The sequence below is a fragment of the Triticum dicoccoides genome, chromosome 4A, assembly GCF_002162155.2.
Source record: "Triticum dicoccoides isolate Atlit2015 ecotype Zavitan chromosome 4A, WEW_v2.0, whole genome shotgun sequence".
NCBI lineage: Eukaryota > Viridiplantae > Streptophyta > Magnoliopsida > Poales > Poaceae > Triticum > Triticum dicoccoides.
Window position 1 is genome coordinate 283,812,487 of NC_041386.1, and position 8,887 is coordinate 283,821,373.

Consider the following 8,887-nt stretch of genomic DNA (forward strand, 5'->3'; position numbering starts at 1 on the left):
ACTACTCTGAGATGTTGCTTATGCTCTTCTTCACCTTTCGAGTATATGAGGATGTCATCGATGAAGACCACCACAAACTTATCCAAGAAATCCATGAATAGCTTATTCATCCTATGCATGAAGAAGGCAGGGGCATTGGTGAGGCCGAAAGACATGACTGTATATTCATAAAAACCATATCGAGTAGTGAATGCAGTCTTAGGAATATCTTCCTTCTTGATTTTGAGCTGGTGGTATCCAGTCCTCAAATCAATCTTGGAGAATACTTTTGCCCCACTGAGTTGATCGAACAAATCATCAATCCTCGGTAGTGGATATTTGTTCTTGATAGTGACATCATTTAGCTGACGGTAATCCACACACATTTGGAGACTACCATCTTTCTTGTCCACGAATATTACGGTTGATCCCCAAGGTGAAGAGCTTGGACGGATGTGTCCTTTCTGAAGCATCTCATCAAGCTGTTTCTTTAGTTCCACTAATTCTGAGGAAGGCATCCGATAATACTTCTTGTCTAATGGTGTGGGCACAAGATCAATTGCAAAGTCAAGCTCTCGATCGGGTGGCATTCCTGGTAATTCCTCGGGGAATACTTCTAGAAACTCATTGCCACAGGAATTAGTTCCAATTTTTCAGCTAGAGCGGTGAAGACCATGCCTTTCTTGGGTATGCTTCTTCGAGCAAAGAATTTCGTAGTCTGATGTTCCTGACTTGTCAATGTGACTTCTCAGGTTGCACAGTTGATGCACACTTGATGCCGGGTCAGCCAGTTCATTCAAAAAATAATATTCAATTTGGCAGACTCAATAACTATCAAAGAAGCTGGGAAGATGACCCCCTTGAGGCCAATCTCTAAATTGCGACAGACTAGATTGCTTCTAAGCACGGATCCCGGGGATTGTACCATCACACTCTTTCCCAAAATCGAGCAAGGAAACTTGTTTTGGGCAACAAAACTCCGCGAAATAAAAGAGTGTGAAGCCCAGAGTCAAATAAAATTGTTGCAGGTATGCTATTAACAGGAAACATACCAATGATGACTTCCGGGTCATCTTGGGCTTCGTCTATGGAGAGGTGGTGAACTTGCCCTTGGATGGTCTTCTGGCCAGGATATGGCCCCATGTGGTTGACTTGCGGCCTGAATCGAGCATTGGATTTGCCGCTCTTGGGGCATTGTCTTGCATAATGTCCGATTTGCCCACAATTAAAACACATATTGTTGCGCTGGCATTCTTCGCGCACCGGACTGGTTACGACATTCTTGACTTGAGTAGTGGTCTTGTTCACGTTCTGCTGCCAATTGGGATTGTACTCAACCTTAGTCTGCTGCCAGGTATGAGCCTTCTGCACTGGCTGTCAAGCCTTCTTAGGCTCGAACATGCGCTTATGACCATTATTAGCGGGCTTATTGTCGTGCACAAGCTTGTGCTCTCTTTCTACAATGAGGGCTTTGTTTACCAGAGTCTGGAAATCCGGAAAGTCAAGCATACTAAGAGTGCACCTGAGGTGTTGATTTAGTCCTCCAAGATATCTGTCGATCTTTATTTCTTCTGTGGCCACATCATAGAGAGAATAACGGGCCAAATAGTTGAACTTATGCAGGTACTCACTTACTGACATGCTTCCTTGGGTGAGAGCGAGGAATTCACATTGCTTGCCCTTCATAATACCAGCCGGAATACGGTACTTGCGGAAACGGTCCTTTAATTTAGTCGAAGTGATTTCTTCGTCCACATGCCACATAGCTTTAGCATTATCCCACCATATAGTGGCAGCTCCCTCAAGATAGTGTGTAGCAAACAGAACCTTGTCAGCTTCTTCAGTGCAAGCAATCTCAAGATTTTTCTCAATAGTCCGCAACCAATCATTGGCTTCCAAAGGATCGATAACTTGACTGAAACTGGGAGGCTTAGTCCTTTGAAAATCTGACAGCTTGGAGTGATGACCATTCTGCCCAACCATAGCTTGCACACTTTTCAATAACTCAATCAGACTGTTGTTTCTTCTTTCTTCGAACATGCACATGATTTGTTCAGTGGATGGCGGATGTGGCGGTGGAGGCGGTGGTGGCGAATACGGCTCGGGGGAATGTCCTACCTGTCTTGCCGAGTGACAAACAGGGGCAACCTCACAAGCGTGACTGCTGCTGCCTCCCCGTGTCATCCTATTGTTTATTTTTCCAAATATAAAGCAACCGAGATGAGCAATATCCAAAAATGGGAAGAAAAGCCAGGGACAAACCCAAAAAAAACATTGAAAACCAGGGCGAATAATAAAAAGTTCCAACATAATTATACATAGACTCATACATGAAAGGTAAACATAACGAAGAGTCTGACTACTCTCATACATGAAACAAAACATCATGACACATATGACTACATCCATACATCAACCTCATGACAATTGCGGATACTCTGTCGATCTAGTGCTCTAGTGGTCTTGCAGGGTTCTCTCCTAAACCAGACTCGGATCCTGAATTGATAGTGGAAACCTCCAGGTTAAAAGTGACATGACGGCGCTGCCTCGAGGACTCTCCCTCGGGGGCAGGTGCGGAGTGAGTCTAGAGCATAGGGGCTGCAAGAGTGGCGATAAGGGAAGCCCACGCAGCAGGGGCACTACAAGGAGTCACTGCCAAAGATGTCATGGTACTCTGAGTGGTCACAGGAGTCGCAGGTGAAACAGAGGCTGGAGGAAGGAACGGGGTAAATCTAACAGTAGGTGGAGGGTTCCTATTCCGAGCAGCAGCAAGAGCTATACGGGCTCGGGTTAACTCTCGGGCCAACTCATAGATCAAGAGATAACTGGCGGTGATATAGCGAGAAAGGTGGCTAGAAGGACGATCGCACGCCGGACCAATAAAAAGGAAGAGGATACGCCCGTTCACATGCAGAGACGGTAGAAGTAGAAACCTGGGTGAGTCTGCATGCAAACCTCATTGTAGCGCAGGTCTACAAGAGCTTCGAGTGCAGCAAAGTGGATGGCCTGAGATGGCGTGGAAGCGCAACCACCCTTAGAGGAACGAGTGTAAGCGCCGGAAGGGGAACTGTGGTGTAAAGTGCCCTCTGCGTAATACTCATACAACGAGCCAACCAGATGCTCCTGATACACTTGGTACACTGGATCAGCACCATCTGGGTAGAGTCGACGCCACACGTTTTGTAGCAGATGCGGCGAGGTGTAGGGTGCTGGCTCGGACTAGTACAAGTACGGAACCGGAGCCATCTACATTCACAATCATTAGACGGTAAGCAACAACAATAAATAGAATGCATGCAATGCAGCAACCAAACAAGGCAGCGGGCTAGCCTATCCTATAGTTAGCGCGGCTCTGATACTAAGCGTTGTGGCTCACCGGCTCAAAGCAACCGGTTTTCCTTGCATTGCCAGCCCAGAGATCAAATCTTCTAGCAACACACAACAACTTGGTATAGAAAACAACCGCTTTATTGATGCTAGCGGAAACATAGGTTTGATATTACATCAAGTAGCGAGGCTGTAACGCCCTCGATGCGGCTATATCTCCCACGTGTCGAAGCATGACTTAGAGGCATAACCGCATTGAAAGCAATGTCGCAAGTGAGGTAATATTCACAACAACCCATGTAATAAATAAGGGAAAGAGATAAGCACGAACTTTAGCAGAGGGCACAACACCCCGGTTAAATGGATAAGCACGAAAAGAACACGATCTTCACAATTCGAGATGATGATTGAAAAGAGCAACATCACAAGGCCTCCGGAAGAAAGAAATAGAAGATAGATAATTGAAAGAAAAGAATGGAGAAGGCAATGCCAACTTCTGCCACAACAGAGCTTGAAAAGGCATCCTTATGAGAAGGGTCTAACGGAGTTGTTGGAAAAGCAACAATGAAAAGAGCAAGGTTGTAGTGGACTTATGGAGAACATCTCAAAACTAAAAGGCGAAATTCTGCCACTAACGGAAACAAAAGATTGGATTGAAATGAACAAGAAGACGAGAAACTATTTCACCGGGAGGATAAATGCAGAACTTGGATCATATATTATCACCATTAATAGCATTAATCCTTAGGGAAAGCTTTTGGTGAAATATAACCCAAGATAACTCCAACGAAGAGGTTGATGGATTTAAAATACCTCATTCTTAACAACATGTGAATCATGAAACATGAACTCAAATTATCAAGAATGACATAATACCACCTCTAATGATACGTAGAAAGAATTGGACTCCGGATTGCAAGATGAAGAAAAACTTGAGCTCCCTAGAAAAGAATGTTGATGAACGCTTGGAGAAGGAATTAAATCCTTGATGAACCATCATGTAGAACCTTCATGAAGAACTCCGTTAAACAAAAGAATGATCAAACGGAAGGAAAGAGAAGTTGAAAACACAAGGTGAATCCTTGCAATGATTTAGATGGATCTCCGTGATAATTAGAGCTTGGAACTCCGGGCAAGAAAGATGAATAAAAGAAATCAACAATTTTGATGAACCTCCGGAATAAGGAATTAATCACTTGGTTGAAACAAGAATAAGTATTACATTATGCTTATCCTTCATCAATTAAATTGATGAAAATCAACGGATTTGGCATACTACTTATTCTCGTGGAAACGATTAAAGAGAGGTATAACTTAAGCTTGAGAAGGTCTTCAACGATCCACCGGAAGAATTTGGAAAGCACGAATGCATTTGTATGATAAACGAAGGAAGAAGAAACTTGGAAGAACCACCGTAAGAATTGAACATGAGAATAGCAAGAGCACAAATTCACCGAGAAGAATTGGAAAACGAAAGAAGATACTTGAAGGAATTTAGATACAAGAGAATGAATAGATCACGAGCTGATTAGAGGATATTTGAGCGATGCACCGGTAAGATTGGAGAATGACAACTAAAAGCTGAGAATGAATAAACCTAAACTGATCGACTCCGGATAACAAACTGAGAACACTCTTGAATTGCTCTGGAAGGATGAAAAGATTTGTCACAATTGAAAACAATTTTTGAGAGGATAGGCTCGAACTAGAATCTCGAATCTCTGAGAGAACGGATAGATATGGAGGAAAAGTCTTCTTCGGTCTTCAAAACCTGAGAATTATTACGAGAAACACCACCATGAATCGTAGAGACACTCCGGAATGATTAAAAGAGGAGAGGTTGAGCCAAAGATGAGAAGTGTTTGAAAGATCTTGGAGAAAATACATGTGACTGATGACAAAATCATTCTTACGTCAAACTTCGAAAAGAATTTGAGGAAAGCTTCGAGAAAATAGAAGAGTTAGGTAAGATCCTGGAAAAAGACCTGTGGGTTAGGGCCCACTCAAAAGAAAACACCATTGATATGATTACTTGACAAACGAGATATGACTGGTTGAATAAAATAGCTTGAATGAGATAACAACCTCGAAAGAGCTTGAACGAAAGCAGGGTAGAAACACGAATCTTCGAGATATCTTGAGCACTCCAGAACAAATGAATGGTGAGAAGTGGATGATTAAGAGGTGCACCGGTATGAGAAGGTATTTGAAACGAGGAAAAACGATATGATGAACACCAAAAGCTTGATTTGAATCCACTGGAGAAGATAGAAGAAATGAAGAATGATGAACTTGAAGCTCCGTTAGTATCTTCCTGAGAATCACCGGATAAGAACATTCAAAGACAATAATGAAGAGTATTCACATGAATAAAATGGATACTTTGATTAAGATATATGAGTCCGCGAAGAAAAAGGGGTGGGTGGGCGGGATAACAAAGACAACTTAGAATGGATGAGACAAACAACGTTGAGAAGGACTAATACTTGATCTTGCGGATGTTGAAATGAACGGATCCACTTGAAGAGGAGCACACCGGTTGAGAAGAAATTGAAATGACAAACTCGATGATCAAGAAGGATTAGCATCCACAAAGAAGTATGAGAACACCACTTAGGGAAGGTATGGAATCAACACTTGACTTCGAAGCAACTCGAATACCACAACTCAAAACAAAACAAAGGATTGGCTTGTAGAATAAGCCGGAACAAACATATGATAGAGATTTCGTCCGAAGTTTTAGTGGTGGGGCCTACACGGGCTCGATCGTACAGCACCATCATGTACAAGGCAGTGCACATGACATACGAAGCGTCCCGAGTCGGCATAGCCAAGGACTCTTTAAGACACAACGAGACCACTGTAAAACCAACCGTGAATAGGCGGACCACTAGACGTCGAACCCCAATTTCAAATCATACATCTGTCGGAAAGAAATCCTAAGAACTACTTGAATTCCCACTTATAAACTCACGAAATTTTCCGGTTATGCAATCAGGTGTTGGGATACAGGGGAAGCAAAATATCTCACCCAAACTAGCAAATCCTACATCCAGATGTATCCATCCTTCAACACATAACCAAGAAACCTTCGGAAATCATCTACCTCAACCTTCGAAAAGCATCCATTATACAAGTTATGGCAATACTCCCGAACTCCCGCCCCAGTACTGGGTGGCGTCGAGGTTATCTCACCAACAACTGCATAAAAGAGATTTTCGATGTCGGTGAAACTAAACTCAGGTATTCCAGAACTGCAACAATAAAATTGTGACAACAACACCTCGAAGCTCAAATCCCCGGGACACTGCCACAACCCCTAAATGACAGGAGGCACCAAGATCAATGTTCTCGTCACAAAACTATCGGAACGATTCCAACATACCCGCGTGATCCTAAATTTTTTTAGTGAAATTTGAGAAGAGAAGAGTCAAAACTCTATGTCAGGATGCCTCACCAGAGCGACGAAGGGATTCAGGAGTAAAAAGAAGTCCTAACTCTCCAATATATATAATTCCTAAATGACTCAAAACATTTTTCGAGACTCAACAACGCCAACGATTCGATCAAGTAGGGGGGCTCCTAAGGTCGGGGAAGGCTCTGATTACCAACTTGTAACGCCCTTGATGTGGCTATATCTCCCACGTGTCGAAGCACGACTTAGAGGCATAACCACATTGAAAGCAATGTCGCAAGTGAGGTAATCTTCACAACAACCCATGTAATAAATAAGGGGAAGAGATACATAGTTGGCTTACAATCGCCACTTCACACAATACATGAATAAAGCATTTCATCATCCAGATACAATCAAGAGTGCCACTGGAAAGGGGAGGTGATTTTGGTTGAAATCAATATAAAGATCACCGAAATCGGATGCACGGTTTGGAAATGGCAAGCAAAACAAATATGGCACCGGTCTGTGATTAGCAGCAAGTAGCCTTCTAAATGCATCAAGATAAATACGCTACATCACTCAAACATGGCAACAAAATACATGGAAGGAATCCACTCAAGAAGCTTTACAAAATATGAACACTGAGCTACGGCCAATTCATCGATTAACAGGTTTAAAACACTGAGCTACGGCCAATTCATCAATTAACAGGTTTAAACAAGCAGGGAAAAAGAGCAAACGATAACAGGTTTCAGACTTAGTGAAATTAACACAAGTCTAGAATTTATCATCAGGAAGCACACTTTAGAGCATGAAAACTACATGCTACAAAAACTTATCATGGGAAATAAAGGCATGGAATGAAGTTACTCAAAGAACTTAACAAAAGTCCCTTAGTGACCTTGAGCCAAAAGGGATCAGAAAATACAATTGCAAGCATGTGAACATAGCAAAAACATAAACAGATTCAGACTTACTGAAAAACTGGAGCATGCAAAACAGTTAACAAGTAGGCATGTTTCCGTGCTCGATGTACTCACTACGAAGCATGACATGACAAACTAAGCATACACCCATCAAGAAGACATGGCATAGAAGATATACATGGCAAGAACAACAACATAGCATGCACGGATCAATAACAACAACCTCGGCAAAATCGCTAAACATGTTAACAATCTGCCAGGAACATTTTATAGCAAAAGTAGAGCTCGATTGACTCAAGCTAGGGTGCTCCATAAATGCAAACAAAGACATGGATGGATAGAGAACCACAATTTTAACAAAACATCCTTACTGAGCATCCTCAAAAGAGGCACGGATCACTAGGAAACAACATGAACATATGGCATAACGACAAAAACAGGACAAGGACTTGGTGAAATTCTAAGTACCTGAAATCAGCATTACCGATTACGCTACTTTGCAAGCTTGTGCTAGTCACCACAATATCACAAAAGACATGGCAAGCACCTCTGTAAAGATGGCATGGCATTCTAAAAAACACATGTAGAGCTCAGGATCATATCATGCACACATTAATCATGGAAAAAATGACAAAATACCATTTGCTGAAAAAGATCTGACAAATTCCTCACATAGCCCTCTTCCAACAACATTTCGGGCATCAGGATGAGCTCAAATAAAAATGATCCAATGAGACAAAATGATGTACTCGTCGAGACGAACATTTTCATATGCTATGCGCACGAATTGAAGCTACGGATGCAGAGATACGATGCTATGAAATATGCAAAAAAATACTGAAATCCTCAGGACTTAGCAGACATATCACCACCTCGGAGCAAAAGTCAACGGCGGCGTGGGAGACGAGGATGGCCGGAGAAGGCCGGGGACGGGCGCGCGTGGCGGATCCGGACCGGATCTCTCCGGATCCGGCCGGATCCCGGCGGGGGAAGGCGCGAGGAGGCGGAGGGGGCCGGCGGGGCGTCGGAGACGGTGGACGCCGGCGAGTGGAGACGACCGGCGTGGCGATGGCGAAGGATGCCGGCGAGCCGCGCGGTGGAGGCGGTGGCCCGGCGGCGGCCGGAGACGGCGGTGGCAGCTGGGCGTGCCTCGGCGAGAGGGCGCAGGCGGCGCTGGGTGGTGCGAATGGATGCCGCGGTGGCGCGGCATGCGGTGGTGCGGCGGCGGCGGAGAGGAGCTCCGGCGAGCGGGAGGCGA